This window comes from Cherax quadricarinatus, chromosome 87 (assembly GCF_038502225.1).
Source record: "Cherax quadricarinatus isolate ZL_2023a chromosome 87, ASM3850222v1, whole genome shotgun sequence".
Taxonomy (NCBI): Eukaryota; Metazoa; Arthropoda; class Malacostraca; order Decapoda; family Parastacidae; genus Cherax; species Cherax quadricarinatus.
The window spans coordinates 1,759,891-1,781,029 of record NC_091378.1 but is presented as its reverse complement, the minus strand read 5'-3'; the positions used below and the strand labels follow the sequence as shown (position 1 = coordinate 1,781,029).

The 21,139-nt window shown below is 43.1% G+C and overlaps 1 protein-coding gene across 2 annotated transcripts in view; it reads left to right on the top strand.

Annotated features, from left to right (window-relative positions):
• LOC128703789 (uncharacterized) overlaps positions 1-21,139 on the top strand; it is a 662,970-nt gene that overhangs the window by 31,239 nt on the left and 610,592 nt on the right. The window contains exon 1 of one of the 2 annotated variants that reach the window (XM_070103724.1): positions 2,211-2,232. The exons of the other annotated variant lie outside the window; for it this stretch is intronic. The gene's annotated coding sequence lies outside the window, so the exon portion shown is untranslated. Of the gene's footprint in view, positions 1-2,210; positions 2,233-21,139 lie in introns of those variants that run through there. 2 annotated transcript variants of the gene reach the window in all.

Below are 21,139 nucleotides of genomic sequence, written 5' to 3'. Positions count from 1 at the left end.
TAATAATGGCTTTATTCTGATGGTGCCAGATCCCTGAATGTGTCTGTAATAATATTGTCAGATTCATGTGTCTGTGGTAATGGTAGCAGACAAATGACTGTGTCTGTGCTGATCCTAACATATCATGAATGACGTTCTTCGTACATACTTAATACTCTACTGGTTCTTATCCAAAACAAAATATTTAATGAAAATATTCGTTATTTTTTTTTTGTATTTTTTTTCAGTGGTGATTTCTGTTCCGCCCTCCCCTCAAAAAAAAAAAAAATATGAAAATGGTGTAAATATGGTTCAGCAGAAGACAAAAAAAAATCGTTTGGTAATAAAGGTAGAATTACGACAAAATGTGTCTTTTTACCTAACAAAAATCGCTTGATAGGAAAAATTAATAAATTATGGCCAGGTAGAAGATAAATATTGGATTACTTAGTGGAAGGTAAACACCAGGTCCTCCCATGCTAATAGCCAGACCTGAGAGAAGCCATTACCTGGAATCTGTCTGGGGAGGATTCAGAGGTGTCTGATCTTCCTTTGTTTTGAAAGTAGTTAGGTAAGATTTGTCAGGAAATAGGACAATTGTTTCCTGACGCAGGTCTCAGTCATATCATGTCCCGCAGATGGAGTTTTTGGTCATCTGACCGAAGCCTTCCACTGGCTTATCCCTCCACCCCTTTACAAATTATAGTTATGATTATAAGTGGTGTGAAGAGGTTTAGATGTCACATAATGTGCGTTTTTTGTTATTGGATTGAGGAGTAAGTCAGGGGAAGACTTAATGCAGGTCATCATACGACTAACACTTGCGCCAGGAGAAATTTTCCCGTTTTTCCTGTTTTTGTTTTTTCCTGACAAACAAAATACCACCAGCACCATTCCGTCTCCCTCTCCTCTCCGTCTCACTTTCTCTCGTCCCTTCCCTGATCCATTAGGCTATTAAGATCACTATATTTATAGCAATAGTGAAGAGAGATAATAGAGACAAACACAAACAAAATAAGAGAAACATCAGTTACAAAAATTATTATATACTTTATTTAGTATTGTCTTCTAAAACACTTAAATATTCTGTCATGCTTTCATCTCCTCTTTCATTTCCCGATGTAGTTTTTGACACACACACACACAACTGGCTCCTTGAATTTAACCCCGCCAAATGCAAAATCAGTCTCAGAGCTAAGGGGATTGACCTATGAAGAAAGGTTAAGGGAAATCGGCCTGACGACATTGGAGGGCAGAAGAGTCAGGTGAGACATGATAACGACATATAAAATACCGCGAGGAATTGACAAGGTGGACAAAGACAGGATGTTCCAGAGATGGGACACAGAAACAAGGGGTCACAATTGGAAGTTGAAGACTCCTATGAGCCAAAGGGATGTTAGGGAGTATTTCTTCAGTCATAGAGTTGTCAGGAAATGGAATAGCCTAGAAAGTGACGTAGTGGAGGTGGGAACCATACATTGTTTTAAGACGAGGTTTGATAAAGCTCATGGAGCAGGGAGAGAGATGACCTAGTAGCAAACAGTGAAGGCTCGGGGCCAAGAGCTATGAATCGGCCCCTGAAACCACAAATAGGTGAGTACACACACACACACACGGCTCAATGCGGCTGTTCAAAGGGGTAATGTCTGCTGTATTTTGGGCACACGCCCCAGCTCTGAGGAGCTGGACGAGATTTTCGCCTTATAATCGGTGATACACACGTAACAACACGTACCGTATATGCCACCTTTATATCAACAATGTATCTCTTAAATCTTCTGAACCATATAATATATATATATATATAAATATATATATATATATATATATATATATATATATATATATATATATATATATATATATATATATATATATATATATATATATATATATATATATATATATATATATATATATATATATATATATATATATATATATATATATATATATATATATATATATATATATATATATATATATATATATATATATTACATATAGGTGGTGTTGGGGGCGGGAAGATGGAAATATCTGTAAAAGGCTGCAGGAAAGCGGTTAGCCTCTGGGTGCATTTTGCAATCCTGGCGGGGATGTTGCGGTGGGGCGAGTCATCATCGCCTCGTGATGTTACTATTAATTTGCTTGTCTTGTTTACAGGTGAGAGACAAACAGAATGAAGCGAGACGTCAACCTTTGTATGACGCTGCTCAGTGATTGCTGGGGTGAAGGAGTGCAGGACTGCAGGTATACTTGCAGTATTTTAGATTATGCCAATGGATGGTAGTGGCTAGTTTATTGTGCATCTCATATCTATCCTGTGGATGGTAGCGCAGGAGCATATGGATACACAAATGGCCTAGGAACTAATAATAATATAACATCTTTATTTCTACAAGTACATGTACAAGGTATACAGACCATAGCTGACATCAATGACAGTAGTACTATATAGAAAGTCCCTTGTTATGCTGAGCATTTCCCGCAAATTAGGTTTTGTCCCAGGATGCGACCCACACCAGTCCACTAACACCCAGGTACCTATTTTATACTGATGGGCGAACAGGGACAGCAGGTGTCTTATGGAAACACCTCCTTAATGTTTTCCAGCCGTGACGGGAATTCGAACTAAGGACCTCAGTGTGTGAGTCGAGTGCGCTAGCGATCGAACTACGGGACACCCTTATTGTCCAAGAAGATTAACAGCAGTACATCTGGATATATGTCTACAGTTTGTTTAATTTGTTGCAAACAAATCTAGATTATAAGCTTAAAATGTCTGGTGTCTTATTTACATTAATAAAATACCATGATATAACGCATCGGACCTGCCTTGTATGGGCCAGTAGGCCTTCTGCAGTGTTCCTCCATTCTTATGTTCTTATGTTTTTAAAAGTGGAGGTTGTAGCTTCTGCCAAGAATGGTCTCCATTTTCTGCGTTAACAAGTTGTCCTAACCGTTTATTTTCTTTTATTTTTCGTTTAATTACCAACTCCTTATCACTTACTGTGGTTCTTGATGTCTTCTGCAGCCACACTAGTGTCGCTGGTAGCAGTGTCTGTCTGGACTGTGTACTCATATAATTTTATTCTTCTAGAGATGCTGGTCTTGCAGGGCTCGTTCATACAGGCTCTAGAAATTGTGTAGGGTTGTGTTGGTATGTGTTTGTATGTTAGTTTATTTATTTATTTATTTTTTATTTGGACTTGATACATAGTTGTTCAAGGAAATATAGTGGTAGGGTGTACATGCCAAAAGCCCCTTGTATGCCTATTTGTGGTTGCAGGGGTCGATTCATAGCTCCTGGCCCCGCTTTTTCGCTGATCGCTACTACTTCCACGAGCCTTATCATACCTTGTCTTAAAACTATGTATGGATCCTGCCTCCACTACTTCACTCTCCGGACTGTTCCACTTCCTGAGAACTCTATGACTGAAAAAATGCTTCTTAACATCCATGTGACTCACCTGAGCTTTCAACTTCCAGTTGTGACCCCTTGTTTCTGTGTCCCGTCTCTGGAACATTCTGTGGTTGCAGGGATCGATTCACAACATAGTGTGTGTATGTGTGCTTGTGTTTGTGCGTTTGTGTACTCACCTAATTGTACTCACCAAATTGTGGTTGCAGGGGTCGAGACTCAGCTCCTGGCCCCGCCTCTTCACTGATCGCTACTAGGTCCTCTCTCTCTCTCTCTGCTTCCTGAGCTTTATCATACCTCTTCTTAAAACTATGTATGGTTCCTGCCTCCACTACTTCACTTGCTAGGCTATTCCACTTCCTGACGACTCTATGACTGAAGAAATGCTTCCTAACGTCCCTGTGACTCGTCTGAGTCTTCAGCTTCCAGTTGTGACCCCTTGTTCCTGTGTCCCCTCTCTGGAACATCCTATCTCTGTCCACCTTATCTATTCCCCGCAGTATCTTGTATGTCGTTATCATGTCTCCCCTGACCCTTCTGTCCTCCAGTGTCGTCAGTCCGATTTCCCTCAACCTTTCCTCGTACGACATTCCCCTGAGCTCTGGGACTAGCCTTGTTGCAAACCTTTCTACTTTCTCTAACTTCTTGACGTGCTTGACCAGGTGTGGGTTCCAGACTGGTGCTGCATACTCCAGTATGGGCCTAACATACACAGTGTACAGTGTCTTGAACGATTCCTTATTTAGGTATCGGAACGCTGTTCTCAGGTTTGCCAGGCGCCCGTATGCTGCAGCAGTTATTTGGTTGATGTGTGCCTCCGGTGACGTGCTCGGTGTTATGGTCACCCCGAGGTCTTTCTCCCTGAGTGAGGTCTGTAGTCTTTGTCCACCTAGCCTATACTCTGCGGCCTTCTTTGCCCCTCCCCAATCTTCATGACTTTGCATTTGACAGGATTGAATTCGAGAAGCCACTTTCTGGACCACATGTCCAGCCTGTCCAGGTCTCTTTGCAGTCCTGCCTCATCCTCATCCGATTTAATTCTTCTCATCAACTTCACATCATCTGCGAATAGGGACACTTCAGAGTCTATTCCTTCCATCATGTCGTTCGCATATATCAAAAATAGCACTGGCCCTAGAACTGACCCCTGTGGGACCCCGCTCGTCACAGGCGCCCACTGTGATACCTCTTCACGTACCATGACTCGTTGCTGCCTCCCTGTCAGGTATTCCCTGATCCACTGCAGTGCCCTCCCTGTTACATGCGCCTGATCCTCCAGCTTCTGCACTAATCTCTTGTGGGGAACTGTGTCAAAGGCCTTCCTGCAGTCTAGGAAAACGCAATCAATCCACCCCTCTCTCTCGTGTCTTACTTCTGTTACCTTGTCATAAAACTCCAGGAGGTTTGTGATACAAGATTTGCCTTCCATGAACCCATGCTGGTTTTCATTTATAATCTTGTTCCGTTCCAGGTGTTCGACCACTCTCCTCCTGATAATCTTCTCCATGACTTTGCACACAATACATGTCAGAGACACAGGTCTGTAGTTTAGTGCCTCGTTTCTGTTTCCTTTCTTAAATATGGGGACTACATTTGCTGTCTTCCATTTCTCAGGTAGTTGCCCAGTTTCAAGGGATGTGTTGAAGATTGTGGTTAGAGGCACACACAGCATCTCTGCTCCTTCTCTAAGGACCCATGGGGAGATGTTGTCCGGTCCCATCGCCTTTGAGGTATCAAGGTCCATTAGCAACTTCTTCACCTCCTCCTCGGTTGTTCGTATGTCATCCAACACTTGGTGGTATATACCCTCTTGATGTTCCGTTCTGTACTGACTTCCCACAGCCCTTCCTGTCTCTACTGTAAAAACTTCCTTAAATCTCCTGTTTAGCTCCTCACATACCTCCTGGTCATTTCTTGTGAGTTCTCCCTCTTCTGTTCTTAATCTGATCACCTGGTCTTTGACTGTTGTCTTCCTCCTGATGTGGCTATACAACAGTTTCGGGTCAGTCTTGATTTTCGATGCTATGTCATTTTCATACTGTCGCTGGGCCTCCCTCCTTACCTGTGCGTACTCGTTCCTGGCTCTGCGACTGATCTCCCTATTTTCGTGTGTTCTCTGCCTTCTGTACTTTTTCCATTCTCTATTGCACTTTGTTTTTGCCTCCTTACACCGTCGGGTAAACCAGGGGCTTGTTCTGGTCTTCCCGTTGTTTCTGTTGCCCTTGGGAATAAACCTTTCCACTGCCTCCTTGCATTTTGTTGTTACATATTCCATCATTTCATTTACTGGCTTTCCTGCCAGTTCTCTGTTCCATGGGACCTCCTGCAGGAAGTTCCTCAACCCTATGTAGTCCCCTCTTTTATAGTCAGGCTTTTGCCATTCAACTCCTGTTACTCTCTCCACTTGCAGCTCTACTATATATTCAAAGCACAGAACCACGTGGTCGCTAGCTCCTAGGGGACTCTCATACATGATGTCCTCAATGTTTGAACTGCCGAGGGTGAACACAAGGTCCAATCTTGCTGGTTCATCCTCCCCTCTCACTCTGGTAGTGTCCTTAACATGTTGCTGCATGAGGTTTTCCAGCACCACGTCCATCATCTTGGCTCTCCATGTTTCGGGACCCCCATGTGGCTCCAGGTTTTCCCAGTCAATCTCCCTGTGGCTGAAATCCCCCATAACGAACAACTTTGCTCTGCTGGAGTGAGCTCTTCTTGCCACCTCAGCAAGTGTGTCCACCATTGTTCTGTTGCTCTCTTCATATTCCTCTCTTGGCCTCCTGCAGTTCTGTGGTGGATTATACATCACTGCAATGACCACCTTGTGTTCCCCAGACTGAAGTGTACCTACTATGTAGTCTCTTTCTTCCATCTCATCTATGCCTTCCATTTTCTCGAATTTCCATCTGTTTTTTACTAGCAGAGCAACCCCACCTCCCCCTCTGCCCCTTCTATCTTTCCTCATGATCTGGTATCCTGGTGGGAAGATTGCATCTGTTATTGTCCCCGTGAGTTTTGTCTCTGTAACTGCTATGATGTCTGGGGACTTCTCATTGATTCTTTCTTGCCATTCCTCATGTTTATTCGTTAATCCATCTGCATTTGTGTACCAAACCTTCAACTTCTGTTCTAATACTGTAACTGTGGTGCGGGGGGTGGGAACAGAGGGATCGGTGTGTGATGGTTGGTTTGGATTATTCAGTTGCCTTGGGGGTGTCGTGGCTGGGGTCCTTCTGCAGGTGTTTCTGGGGGGTGTGCTTGTCCTTCCACTTGTTCCTGGGTTATTCTGCTCTCCTTTTTCATTACCTCCCATATCTCCTTTCGTTTCTGAACTCTCTCTTTCATCGTCCTCCTTTCCTCCTGTGTTCTGTGTCGATCGAGGTACACACTCATGAACTCCTGCCTGCCTCTCAGCCGTGCTTTCTCCTGCAGGATCATGGTTCGGGTTGATTCTGCCTTGAAAATTACTTTGAGAGGCCGATTCCTTTTCTCTGTGAACCACCCGATTCTCCGAAAATTTGCCACCTGGGTCATTTCCCCCTCGCCTATCACCTTCATGATACCTTCAATCGCTTTTTTCTCCTCCTGCTTTCTTTCCTCATAAGTTTCCCCTTTAGCTTCGTCTAGCCCATAGACAAACACTGATCTCTTCCTTTCCACCTCCCACTGTGACTCCCATTGCATCCTCTGATGTGTTTTAGTTCCTTCCCGTGGAGTGTTCCTTCCTTCAGTCCCTTCCCTAGCTATGGCCCCTATCCTCCTTGGTTTCTCCTTCCTGCTCACCTGTTCCTGGCCCCCACAGGTGTCTGGTAAGGTCCCTACACATGTCCTAGTTCCTTCAATGTCTTCCAACCTCACATTTTGTCCCTGTCTTTGTTTTAGCCCCATGTGGGTTTGACAGGACCTCTGCATACAGTTTAGTTTCCATGCTCCCTTCAGACCCGTTGTGTGTGTGTGTGTGTGTGTGTGTGTGTGTGTGTGTGTGTGTGTGTGTGTGTGTGTGTATGTATGTTCGTGCTCGAGCGTGCTCTTGTACCCATTTCATCTTAAATATAATTTTGCAGTAATACTTCTTGAGATGGTAGTTGATAGTGTGTCATCATTTTTATGTGGTCGTAAACAGAGGGTGGCCGCGGGGCTCATGTGGGTACATTGTACTGCACTTGCCGCCCTGCTTCTCCTCAATGTTTTTGATGGCCTGATGCAAAGCCTGTTTGGATTGGATATATTGTGGGGTGTCGAGTTGGTGTGTCTACTCAGCTAGTACGCTAGTAGTTATGGTTGTAGGGGAGGACGAGAGTTGATGAGTAAGATACGTGTGTGATACTGGGAATCGTTACTGACGAAACGCTTCGTCTGTACTGAAGGCTTCATCAGCCGAATGCAGAGATGAATTGTACTTCCGGAGATATCAGTCATGGTGGAAGACAAAGTGGAGAGGTAATTTGATATAGAGTGTCAAGAATATAAGAATGGACTAACACTGCAGTAGACATACTGAGCCCTGAAGAATTAGACACATGTGCAACAACTGGGTAGGTTTATAATGTAGACATTTCACCATCGAGTGGCTTCATTAATGCAATATAGGGACAAAAACAGGAGACGGAAGAGGGAGAAAGTGAGACAATCAGTCCCTCAGCCTAGCAGCTGGTGTTCAGTATCGTAGTCTTGGTGAATTATGTTACATGTTAAATGTGGAAAACTGCGCTTATTACTTTTTCGTTTGTACATTTTTTTTGTGTGTAGTGTCTACAATATCCAGCAGTAGTCGGATTTCATGTTAACACTCCGTTTAATCCTGGTGAAGCCTTTCACTATGTTCTTTACTGTTCTTGACTCATAGCTCCAAGAATTTTGGGAAAATAGCCTAAGTGAGAATTCTACACTCGTTACGCCCTAAGGCCTTCAACTTCAACATTCTGTTCAGGATTTATTTGTAGTTTGGGTCCTTGCAGTTATCTAAGATTTTTTTGCGATATCTTTGAAGGTGATCTATGCCTTTTGTTTTGTTTTTTTTCACATCAAGCAGAGAGTTTTTAAAATTTTCATCCAGAAGAAATTTCCTTATATCTGGCTCGATAAATATGTTTACTCTGGGTTGGTCATCTGAAAATCTTGGAAACTAACTTGCACGATAACTTACAACCGTCTGTATATTGTGGTAAAGCTTTCACAGATTGCGTCAGTTAAGAACACAAAAGTTACAATACCGTGACTGGAACAATACACAAATAACCCGCACATGGGAGAAAGAAACTTTATGGCTGTTTCGGTCCGACTTAGAACATTAACTAGTCACCTTTCACTGTAAGTAGTTTATGGCCCAAGTCGGACCGAAACGTCGTCATAAAGTTTCTTTCGCCTATGTGTGAGTTATTTATGTAATGCTTCAGTTAAACCAAATTGTACGTGTAGAAGAGGCGAGAGGACATTTCGTCGATTAATCACACTGGTACTACATTTCCTTGACACTGGTGTCAGTCTGTTACTTGACCATTGTTTCTGGGACCAGTGTAGACTCTTGGTTCTGCAGTCCTGTTCACACAGGACTGGGATAGCACAACAGACTTTATGGGGAGTCCATGACTTGTCCTGTTAGATAGCAGAACAGACTTTATGGGGAGTCCATGACTTGTCCTGTTAGAGAGCAGAACAGACTTTATGGGGAGTCCATGACCTGTCCTGTTAGAGAACAGAACAGACTTTATGGGGAGTCCATGACCTGTCCTGTTAGAGAGCAGAACAGACTTTATGGGGAGTCCATGACTTGTCCTGTTAGAGAGCAGAACAGACTTTATGGGGAGTCCATGACCTGTCCTGTTAGAGAGCAGAACAGACTTTATGGGGAGTCCATGTTGTGACCTCTGGTCTACATCATTCATTGCAGAGTAAGGCTTCTGTTTCATCTTCCAAACAGTGTCATTTCGTTCTCATATCTCCTATGCTAAAATTTGTCTTTCTCTACCTCGCTCATTTATCTGAGTATTTTGTATGTCATGACCATGTCTCTTTCGTTTAGCTAGTGTATATACACTAAAACCTGGGGGATTAAATAATTCTTAACTAGTTACGAAGAGATGATATACAGTCCTAAAGACACTAGTGTAGAATGAGACACTTGTGCGATATTTAGGAATCTTTATTATAGAAACGTTTCGCCAGCTAGTGGCTTCTGCTCTCCATTACAGAGAAGAATGGTAGAAAATGAAGAGGAGTTTGAGGTAATCAGTCCCCAAGCTTGGAGTTGATGTGTCCGGTCCACCGGTCTCGAGAAAAGTGCAGTGTATGAACGGAGAAACGATTTATTGACTGTAGACAGGTGAGTTGAAACAGCAAGAGGCGGAATCTGTAATGGACTGAAGAAACCACTGGCTGGCGAAACGTGTCTATAATAAAGATTCAGAAATATTGCAAACGTGTCTCATTCTTCAAATTATCGGTTTTCTAAACCATTTAAACAAACCATGGAACTGGTGGGGTTTGAACCCGTGGTGAGTGAATCGTAAAACTCCAAGCCAGTACGTTAACCACTCGACCAAATGGCTACATTAAGATTCATCCAACTAGGTATATTTCTATACACTATAGGAAGGTTAGCATGGGCCACCACTGTGACCACAAATGCAAATTTTTACAGATGAATCCCCCGCCAGCGTGGCTGTGGTGAACTTTACCTCAAGTCCCCTCAAAGTCGCTATCATGACTGTGTCCTTTTGACCTAACATATTGTCGGTAATTGTACCATCCTCACCTGCACGATGTAGCTTACTGGCACTCAGTGGCACTTAGTGTTACATTCGCTCACTGTGAGGCTAGTTCAGTGTGAAGGCGAGGCGGTGTGCGTGTGTATGTCAGTCTGTCATCTCAGCAGTTGTGGTGTCGGGGTCAGGCATTGAGGAATTTTAAGGGCACCTGGAGCAGTCAGATTTATGCTTCCTGTTGAGTTTATGTCTTGAGGTCACCGAGGTCTTCCTCGAAGACCCCGTGTGTGTGACTTGTCCCGCTCGCTCCTTATGTGTGACCTGTTCTACTCCTTATGTGTGACCTGTCCCACACTGAGACCTCTGCCACTCCTTTTTCATGACCTGCTTTTCTCGTTGTGCGACCTTCCCCCTCTTTCGTGTGACCTGCCCCTCTCCTCGTGTGACCTGCTCCTCACCTTGTGTGACCTGCCCTATCTCTAGTGGGCGAAGGTCTCATGCATTAAATACGATGTGTTATCACCATCAGGGCCACACCAGAGACGGACAAATTATGTTAACAATTGAGGGAGAGTGAAGGCACTTCAGGGAGACTAGCCCAGGGTGACAGCACCCTACTTTACTAGCCCTGAGAAATGGAATAGGCACTTGGTCGCCCTTGGGAAGAACAAGACCACCATCACTTGAGGTACAACACTTACTGTGTTGTATCTCATGATTGTGTAATCGTGCGGATCATTCTTTGAGGTGTAGTGAAGAAAAATACAAAAAAGGTCTTTCTTTGCATCCTTAAGCCTTGATGGGTTATTACTATTGTATAATTAGGAGCTCTAAATCCGTAAGGGTCATGCAGTTCCTGGGAAAGGGGGAATGGGAAGCAATCATATTCGATCCATGGAAGGTTAAATTCTTTTTATCAAGAAGGGGTCGGTGCACCAGCAGCAGCAACAGCCTGGTTGATCAGGCAAGCACCAGACGATCCTGGCTTATGTCCGGGCTCTTGGAGTAGAAAAACTCTCGGAACCCGTCAAAGATATATCAAAGGTAAGAAGGCCTCACCAGCGTCTAGGACCCCTCCTGGAGGCGGAATGGCTATTAAATCCATGGTAACTCAAGAAAGCCAAGTTGTTTGTTATCTTTCCATTTTTTTCGGTTCTCTTCCCCGGGATGCCATACACAAAAGTCTACTTACACCCAGGTACCTATTTACTGCTAGACGAACAAAGGCATCAGGTGTAAGGAGACTTGCCAGTTCGTAACTTCTCTTGCTTGACCAAAGCTGAACTTTCTGTGCTAAAACAAACTAAACTCTCTAAATTGCGGATCTAGAGAGTGTACTAAGAACCTTTACTGCACGTATAAGTTCCATCAAACACCTCAACTACTGGGAACGCCTGGAAGCACTTGACTTGTACTCGCTGGAACGCAGGCGAGAGATATATCATAATCTACACTTAGAAAATCCTAGAAGGAATGGTCCCGAATCTGCACACAGAAATCACTCCCTACGAAAGTAAAAGACTGGGCAGGCGATGCAAAATACCCCCAATAAAAAGTAGGGGCGCCATTGGTACACTAAGAAAACACCATAAGTGACCGGGACCCAAGACTGTTCAACAGCCTCCCACCAATCATAAGGGGAATTACCAATAGGCCCCTGGCTATACTTAAAGTCGGTGCCGGACCAGCCGGGCTGTGGTTCGGCCAGCAGTAACAGCCTGGTTGACCAGACCCTGATCCACCTGGAGGCCTGGTCGTGGACCGGGCCGCGGGGCGTTGATCCCGGGAATACCCTCCAGGTAGGCTCCAGGTAACCCATAATAATAATAATAATAATAATAATAATAATAATAATAATAATAATAATAACTACTCACTCTCATGTATCTGTCCAGCCTATATTTAAAACTTTAATGATGCTAATCATCTACAACTTTTTTTCCCCTTGCCAAACCAGTTGTTCCCTATGTCCTTTCTTGGTTAGTTACGTCCACCACGCTATTTATACCTACCTTATAACTTATTATTCCCTGTTTCCCATTTGTAAACTTCAATCGTTTACTTTATATTCTTCGTCTTTCCAAAGTGCAGATTCAGTTCCATGAACATGTCTTCGTAGACAGGATTGATGAATGGGATCAACTTCGTCATCGTTCTCTGTATATGTAGGTTTTATTTAGTTTTTTTCGTACGTAACATGCACATTTTCACAATGGTCCTGAGAACACAAAAGACCATTTAACTCCGGATAGCCTAATAAAATCACTGTGATTTCCACTGTGGTCACGGCTTCTGGTTCTCCCACTCAGAGTGTTCCCTGGACACATGCTTAGCGTTTTTGTCCGTGATATTTACAGCGTGATAGTGTCGAGTCTTCCTGTAGTGTCACTGGGGGAGGAGGAGGAAGAGGATTAGGGGAGAGGAGGTGGTGGTGGTTGTCAAGGTCGGTCTTGGCTAGGCTGGGGTTGGTTGATATGTGTTCCCTTACCCCCACCCACCTTATTGACAACCTGTCAACGTGTGTGCCCTGGTGTGTACTCACTTATACTCACCTACATGTGGTTGCAGAGGCCGAGTCTTAGCTCCTGGCCCCGCCTCTCAACTTGTCGCTTGCCAGATTCACTCTTCTAGCCTCGTGGGCCCTATCGTACCTGTTCTTAAACCTATGTATGGAGTCTGCCTCCACCACTACTTCATCGAGGTCATTCCACTTCTCGACCACCCTGAGACCGAAGAAATACTTTGTGATGTCCCTGTGCCTCCGAGTACCTGTTTCACGCCTCTCAAACAGCCTGGTCCTGTCTACGCTGTAAATTATTTTGTGTATTTTGTATGTTGGTGTCATATCACTCCTGGTCTTGCTGTCCTCCAGGGTCGTTACATTCAATTCTTGTAGCCTCTCTTCGTTGCTCATTCTCCTTAACTTAGGAATTATTCTCGGTGCATACCTCTGGATTTTCTCCCGTTTCTTAACACGCTTCTTCAGGTGTGGGTGCCATACTGATTCTGCGTACTCCAGGATGGGTCTGACATGTATAAACCTCTCGGAAGGCCACTCTCAATTTTCCAGGCTAGCACTGGCTGCAGAGGTTATTCATTTGACGTGAACCTCTGGCGATATGCTAGGTACTGTGCTTACTTCCAAGTCTTTCTCTCTGAATGAGGTCTGCAGCCTCTGTCCCCCGAGTCCATACTCCGTATCCAGTCTTTTGTCTTCTTCCGCAATATGCATAACCGTGCATTTGTTGAGGTTAAATTCAAGCAACCACTTACCTAATCATCCCTTAATATGTTCTTATGCCTCTGTGTGTGTGTGTGTGTGTGTGTGTGTGTGTTGTATTCACCAAGTTAGGTGTTGCCTCCCAATCATCAAGGCGCTGTATGACCCTTACGAGTTTAGCACTTCTTGAACATAAATGATAATACTAAGTTAGAGAAATTTAGATTTAGAAAGGATATAGGGAGGTATGTAGGTAGTAGGTTGGTAGACAGCAACCGCCCAGGGAGGTACTACCGTCCTGCCAAGTGAGTGTAAAACGAAAGCCTGTAATTGTTTTACATGATGGTAGGATTGCTGGTGTCCTTTTTTCTGTCTCATGAACATGCAAGATTTCAGGTACGTCTTGCTACTTCTACTTACACTTAGGTCACACTACACATACATGTACAAGCACATATATACACACCCCTCTGGGTTTTCTTCTATTTTCTTTCTAGTTCTTATTCTTGTTTATTTCCTCTTATCTCCATGGGGAAGTGGAACAGAATTCTTCCTCCGTAAGCCATGCGTGTTGTAAGAGGCGACTAAAATGCCGGGAGCAAGGGGCTAGTAACCTCTTCTCCTGTATATATTACTAAATGTAAAAGGAGAAACTTTCGTTTTTCCTTTTGGGCCACCCCGCCTCGGTGGGATACGGCCGGTGTGTTGAAGTTGAAAGAAATAGGGAGGTACTGGATTGGTAATTAGAGTTGTTGATGAGTGGAACAAACTGCCAGGTAGGGCCATTACTGCAGGAACTTAGGGTAGTTTTAAGTATAGGTTAGGCGGGTACATGAATGGTTGTGGGTGGGTGTGAGTTGGACCTGCCTAGCATTGGTCAGTATGCCTACTGCAGTGTTAATTGAGCCTTGTGATCTTGCGAAAGTTTTTACGAGTCAAATTCCACGCTGCAGAAATAGAGTTCAGAGGGAGACATGTTCACGACATGCACAGTACTCGAGACTGTAGGCAGGATAGACGACTATAAAATTTTTCACAGTGGATTCCAGGACATTGTTGTTGTTGATGATGTTGCTATTTTAATTATTATTTTATTTCATTCACAAAAATGCGTTAAACCCGTGTGGGTCACAGCAAAATAAATAAGTTAAATTCATGTGGATCATTTAACACAAGGAGTGGTGAAGGATCAATCCTCCGACCAGAATAATCGCATCTCTCACACCTAGGAACACTCCCTCGCACTCACCCTCACGAGGCCACGAGACTAATGGAAATGAAGGCTTGCTTCTGCCAGGCGGCAACCGCTGTTGTGATGCAACTGTGTCCACAACATTATTGTCCCTCACGTCTTCTTGCCTCCATCACCTAGGAGGGTGAAACCTTGACACTCTCAACCATCACCTCAAAAGCTCCGCTACATAAACCTTCTACAGCTACAGATCATTCTTATCAGCCTGCATGTTGTTGCATAAAAGCCTCTGGCTGCCTTCAAGAGAGAACTGGACAGATACCTTAAGTTAGTACCTGACCAGCCTGATTGATCAGGCCCTGATCCACCGGGAGGCCTGGCCAAGGGCTGGGGTGTTGACCCCCGGAATACCCTCCAGGTGGACCAAGAACAGCAGCTGGTTGGTTGGTTAATAAGGTTTTAAATTAAAAGCCTATATAGATTACTCAAAGGGTCATTAACGTTGCATGTTACCTATTCATATATATATATATATATATTCTTTCTTCTTTCAACGTACCAGCCGTATCCCACTGAGGTGGGGTGGCCCAAAAGAAAAAACTGAAGTTTCTCCTTTTAAATTTAGTAATATATACAGGAGAAGGGGTTACTAGCCCCTTGCTCCCGGCATTTTAGTCGCCTCTTACGACACGCATGGCTTACAGAGGAAGAATTCTGTTCCACTTCCCCATGGAGATATATATATATATATATATATATATATATATATATATATATATATATATATATATATATATATATATATATATATATATATATATATATATAAATGGATTTGTCAGTTAAAAATAGGAGAGGAGAGTTATTAAATGGAGAGTTAGAGGTATTGGGAAGACGGAGGGAATATTTTGAGGAATTGTTAAATGTTGATGAAGATAGGGAAGCTGTGATTTCGTGTATAGGGCAAGGAGGAATAACATCTTGTAGGAGTGAGGAAGAGCCAGTTGTGAGTGTGGGGGAAGTTCGTGAGACAGTAGGTAAAATGAAAGAGGGTAAGGCAGCCGGGATTGATGGGATAAAGATAGAAATGTTAAAAGCAGGTGGGGATATAGTTTTGGAGTGGTTGGTGCAATTATTTAATAAATGTATGGAAGAGGGTAAGGTACCTAGGGATTGGCAGAGAGCATGCATAGTTCCTTTGTATAAAGGCAAAGGGGACAAAAGAGAGTGCAGAAATTATAGGGGGATAAGTCTGTTGAGTATACATGGTAAAGTGTATGGTAGAGTTATTATTGAAAGAATTAAGAGTAAGAGAACAAGGAGGCTTTAGGAAAGGCAGGGGGTGTGTGGACCAGGTGTTTACAGTGAAACATATAAGTGAACAGTATTTAGATAAGGCTAAAGAGGTTTTTGTGGCATTTATGGATTTGGAAAAGGCGTATGACAGGGTGGATAGGGGGGCAATGTGGCAGATGTTGCAGGTGTATGATGTAGGAGGTAGGTTACTGAAAGCAGTGAAGAGTTTTTAAGAGGATAGTGAGGCTCAAGTTAGAGTATGTAGGAAAGAGGGAGATTATTTCCCAGTAAAAGTAGACCTTAGACAAGGATATGTGATGTCACCGTGGTTGTTTAATATATTTATAAATGGGGTTGTAAGAGAAATAAATGCGAGGGTCTTGGCAAGAGGCGTGGAGTTAAAAGATAATCACACATAAAGTGGGAGTTGTCACAGTTGCTCCTTGCTGATGACACTGTGCTTTTGGGAGATTCTGAAGAGAAGTTGCAGAGGTTGGTGGATGATTTTGGTAGGGTATGCAAAAGAAGAAAATTAAAAGTGAATACAGGAAAGAGTAAGGTTATGAGGATAACAAAAAGATTAGGTGATGAAAGATTGGATATCAGATTGGAGGGAGAGAGTATGGAGGAGGTGAATGTATTCAGATATTTGGGAGTGGACGTGTCAGCGGATGGTTCTATGAAAGATGAGGTGAATCATAGAATTGATGAGGGGAAAAGGGTGAGCGGTGCACTTAGGAGTCTGTGGAGACAAAGAACTTTGTCCTTGGAGGCAAAGAGGGGAATGTATGAGAGTATAGTTTTACCAACGCTCTTATATGGGTGTGAGGCATGGGTGATGAATGTTGCAGCGAGGAGAAGGCTGGAGGCAGTGGAGATGTCATGTCTGAGGGCAATGTGTGGTGTGAATATAATGCAGAGAATTCGTAGTTTGGAAGTTAGGAGGAGGTGCGGAAGGGCTGAGGAAGGGTTGTTGAGGTGGTTCGGACATGTAGAGAGAATGGAGCGAAACAGAATGACTTCAAGAGTGTATCAGTCTGTAGTGGAAGGAAGGCGGGGTAGGGGTCGGCCTAGGAAAGGTTGGAGGGAGGGGGTAAAGGAGGTTTTGTGTGCGAGGGGCTTGGACTTCCAGCAGGCATGCGTAGCATGTTTGATAGGAGTGAATGGAGACAAATGGTTTTTAATACTTGACGTGCTGTTGGAGTGTGAGCAAAGTAACATTTATGAAGGGATTCAGGGAAACCGGCAGGCCGGACTTGAGTCCTGGAGATGGGAAGTACAGTGCCTGCACTCTGAAGGAGGGGTGTTAATGTTGCAGTTTAAAAACTGTAGTGTAAAGCACCCTTCAGGCAAGACAGTGATGGAGTGAATGATGGTGAAAGTTTTTCTTTTTTTCGGGCCACCCTGCCCTGGTGGGAATCGGCCAGTGTGTTAATAAAAAAAATAATATATATATATATATATATATATATATATATATATATATATATATATATATATATATATATATATATATATATATATATATATATATAATAGATAACCAAAATGTAAAGAACACTTGTCAGTGCTCAGTAATAACCCACATAAAGACAGAAACTCAGAAGATTAATTGATCAACATATCGAGATCAGATAATTTTCTGAGTTTGTCACCATGTGGGTACATGTTTCGTTGTTTAAAATCTCGAATAGCAACTGTGAGATATTTTTACTGCTAAGTTTTGCTTCATACAACACACGGAGAGCGAGACGTAGCCATATTAAATATATCACCAGTTGTTCATCATTCGTGTAACTTATTACGGGTAATTTAATATTTATACAGCCAGAGAGTCGAAGATGGTAGATGAGGTTTCTGGACATGCAAATCAGCAGAGGCTATTATATAGGCATGTGGTGGAATATGTGGTGCCAGGAGGCAATCCTAGTGTTGCTACATTCATTTTTTTTTTACGTGATTCCCAGTGTCCGCTACTGAACATTTCATGTAATGAATATAAAGGCACAATACCTTGACTGGAACAATACACAAATACCCGAGTTGGACTAGTTTATGGTGCAGTTCGGACCGAAACGTTATTAGTTTCATTCTATGTGGGTTATTTGCTTATTGTTTCATGTAAACTTTGTAATTTTTTTTAGTTGGGTGAGTTACATAAACTTACGAAAAACTTATATTGAACTAGAACAAAAATTATTTGAATGTATATAATAGTGACAAAATGACGGATAAGACATGTGCAAAACCAAGGTATCTTTATTGAGAGACGTTTCGCCCACTAGGAGCTTGAAAAACCAGGGAACGGGTGGGTTTGAACCCATGGCGAGTGAGTTGTAAAACTCCAGGCCAGTGTCTGGAATTTTAAGACTCAGTACCATGAGTTCAAATCCTACCCGTTCCCTGGTTTGTAATGTGTTATTACGATTTCGTGAGTCATGAACACCAGGCTGTTTTATCAGTTCAATCCTGTAAGCTATTTCTTGCTGAAGTAGTTGGGTTAATCGGACTGCGATTTAGCCTCTTCAGATTTTAACGCTCTCTCACGCCTCTTCCGATTCTAACGTTCACTCACTTCCAGTAACATTTATGGAGGGTCCTCCATTATCAAGGATTGATTATTATTATAATCAAGGGGAAGCGCTAAACCCGGAGGATTATACATCTCCTGGGGGGGATGTGGAAGGCATTCAGGCTTAATTCGGGGAATTGGAGCACAGATCCAATTCCCAAAATCAAGAGCCCCTCACCAACATCAAGGAACCTTCCTTGAGGGGCTACCAAGGATTGAATGGATGACAATGGGCATGTTCATAGTGGTAAGGAGTCAAGGCCTCTAGGGGGTTTCCAAAACTTTTTTGAATCCACGGAACCCTTACATTAAAAAATAAATAACTAGAAACTTATTCATGAAAATCATGATTCATTAGCGCAGGAAGCTGCCACCCCATACTTATGCATTTTATTTTTTCAGTATAACTCATTACAATTTTGTAGCGTATAGTTCATAATAATTTCACAGTGTAATCATAATTTAGCAAAAACAACACACCTTATGTAGGTTTTTATTGACGCTCTTGTAGCCTAGCTTAAAAAATATTTTAAAATGTTTAAATACGTGGAATGAAAGATATAAGTATGTCTCGTGTATTTGTACTATGAGTTTACCTTAGTCTACTTCAGGTATTAAAAGTATTCTTGTCTGGTGGTAACACTTACATTCCTCCCTGATGACCCTCGTTTAGCCTATAGGCTTTAAAAAAGAATTTGCTAACATTAATACCCCCCTTCAAGGAAGGTTCCTTGATGTTGGTGAGGGGCTCTTGATTTAGGGAATTGGATCTGTGCTCCAGTTCCCCGAATTAAGCCTGAATGCCTTCCACATCCCCCCCAGGAGCTGTATAATCCTCCGGGTTTAGCGCTTCCTCTTGATTATAATAATAATAACATTAATACCGTCATAACCCTTGTGAACCAGGATCACTAACCCTGGGAACCCAATAAATCTGTACACTCAATAACTTCCTCGGAATCCGAGGATTCCTCAGAACCCTGTTTGGAACCCCTCTGGTTCTATAAACGACAGAATGCACGTTCTTCGGGTAGGGGGAATGTTTTTTTTCGTATACATGAGGCGCTGCTCAGGTGTGTTGCTGCATCTATCAGTTGCAGGTGGGGCCATGAAGCTGTTTACACTCACCGTATGGTTGGTTACAGGCTCTCTCTCCGGCTGTATGGTTGATTACAGGCTGAGTCTCATGTTGTATGGTAGTTACAGGCTGTCTTTTGCTGTATGGTGGTTACAGGTTGTCTCCTGCTATATGGTTGATTACTGGCTGTCTTTCCTGCTGTGCTAACTACTAATGGTTCTGGGAGTCACGCTGGTTTTAACCTTTGTGAGTAAACTCTCTGATAATATCCTTTATTATAAAGACTATCCACTAACAGACACCTACAATGGTGTGCCATAGGGACTATCCACTTACAGACACCTACAATAGCGTACCATAGGGGCTGTCCACTAACGGACACCTACAGTGGCGTGCCATAGGGACTATCCACTAGGGGACAGTCCCTATGGCAAGTGGATAGTCCCTATGGTAAATGGACAGTCCCTATGGCGCGCCATAGGGAGTATCCACTTAGAGAACCTACAATAGCGTACCGTAAGGACTATCCACTTGCAGACACCTGCAATAACGTATGATAAGGACTATCCACTTACAGACACCTGTAATAGCGTACCATAGGGACTATCCACTTACAGACACCTACAATAGCGTACCATAGAGACTATCCACTTACACACACATGTAATAGCGTTCCATAGGGACTATCCACTTACAGAGACCTGTAATAGCGTACCATACGGACTATCCACTTACAGACACTACAATAGCGTACCATAGGGACTATCCACTTACAGACACCTGTAATAGCGTACCATAGGGACTATCCACTTACAGACACCTGTAATAGCGTACCATAGGGACTATCCACTTACAGACACCTACAATAGCGTACCATAGGGACTATCCACTTACAGACACCTGTAATAGCGTACCATAGGGACTATCCACTTACAGACACCTACAATAGCGTACCATAGGGACTATCCACTTACAGACACCTGTAATAGCGTACCATAGGGACTATCCACTAACAGACACCTATAATAGCGTACCATAGGGACTATCCACTTACAGACACCTGTAATAGCGTACCATAGGGACTATCCACTTACAGACACCTGTAATAGCGTACCATAGGGACTATCCACTTACAGACACCTACAATAGCGTACCATAGGGACTATCCACTAACAGACACCTGTAATAGCGTACCATAGGGACTATCCACTTACAGACACCTGTAATAGCGTACCATAGGGACTATCCACTAACAGACACCTGTAATAGCGTACCATAGGGACTATCCACTTACAGACACCTGTAATAGCGTACCATAGGGACTATCCACTTACAGACACCTACAATAGCGTACCATAGGGACTATCCACTTACAGACACCTGTAATAGCGTACCATAGGGACTATCCACTAACAGACACCTGTAATAGCGTACCATAGGGACTATCCACTTACAGACACCTGTAATAGCGTACCATAGGGACTATCCACTAACAGACACCTGTAATAGCGTACCATAGGGACTATCCACTTACAGACACCTGTAATAGCGTACCATAGGGACTATCCACTTACAGACACCTACAATAGCGTACCATAGGGACTATCCACTAACAGACACTTATAATGCTGTGTCTGCTATGGGTAAAGTAACCATAATTTCTTCATTGTTATT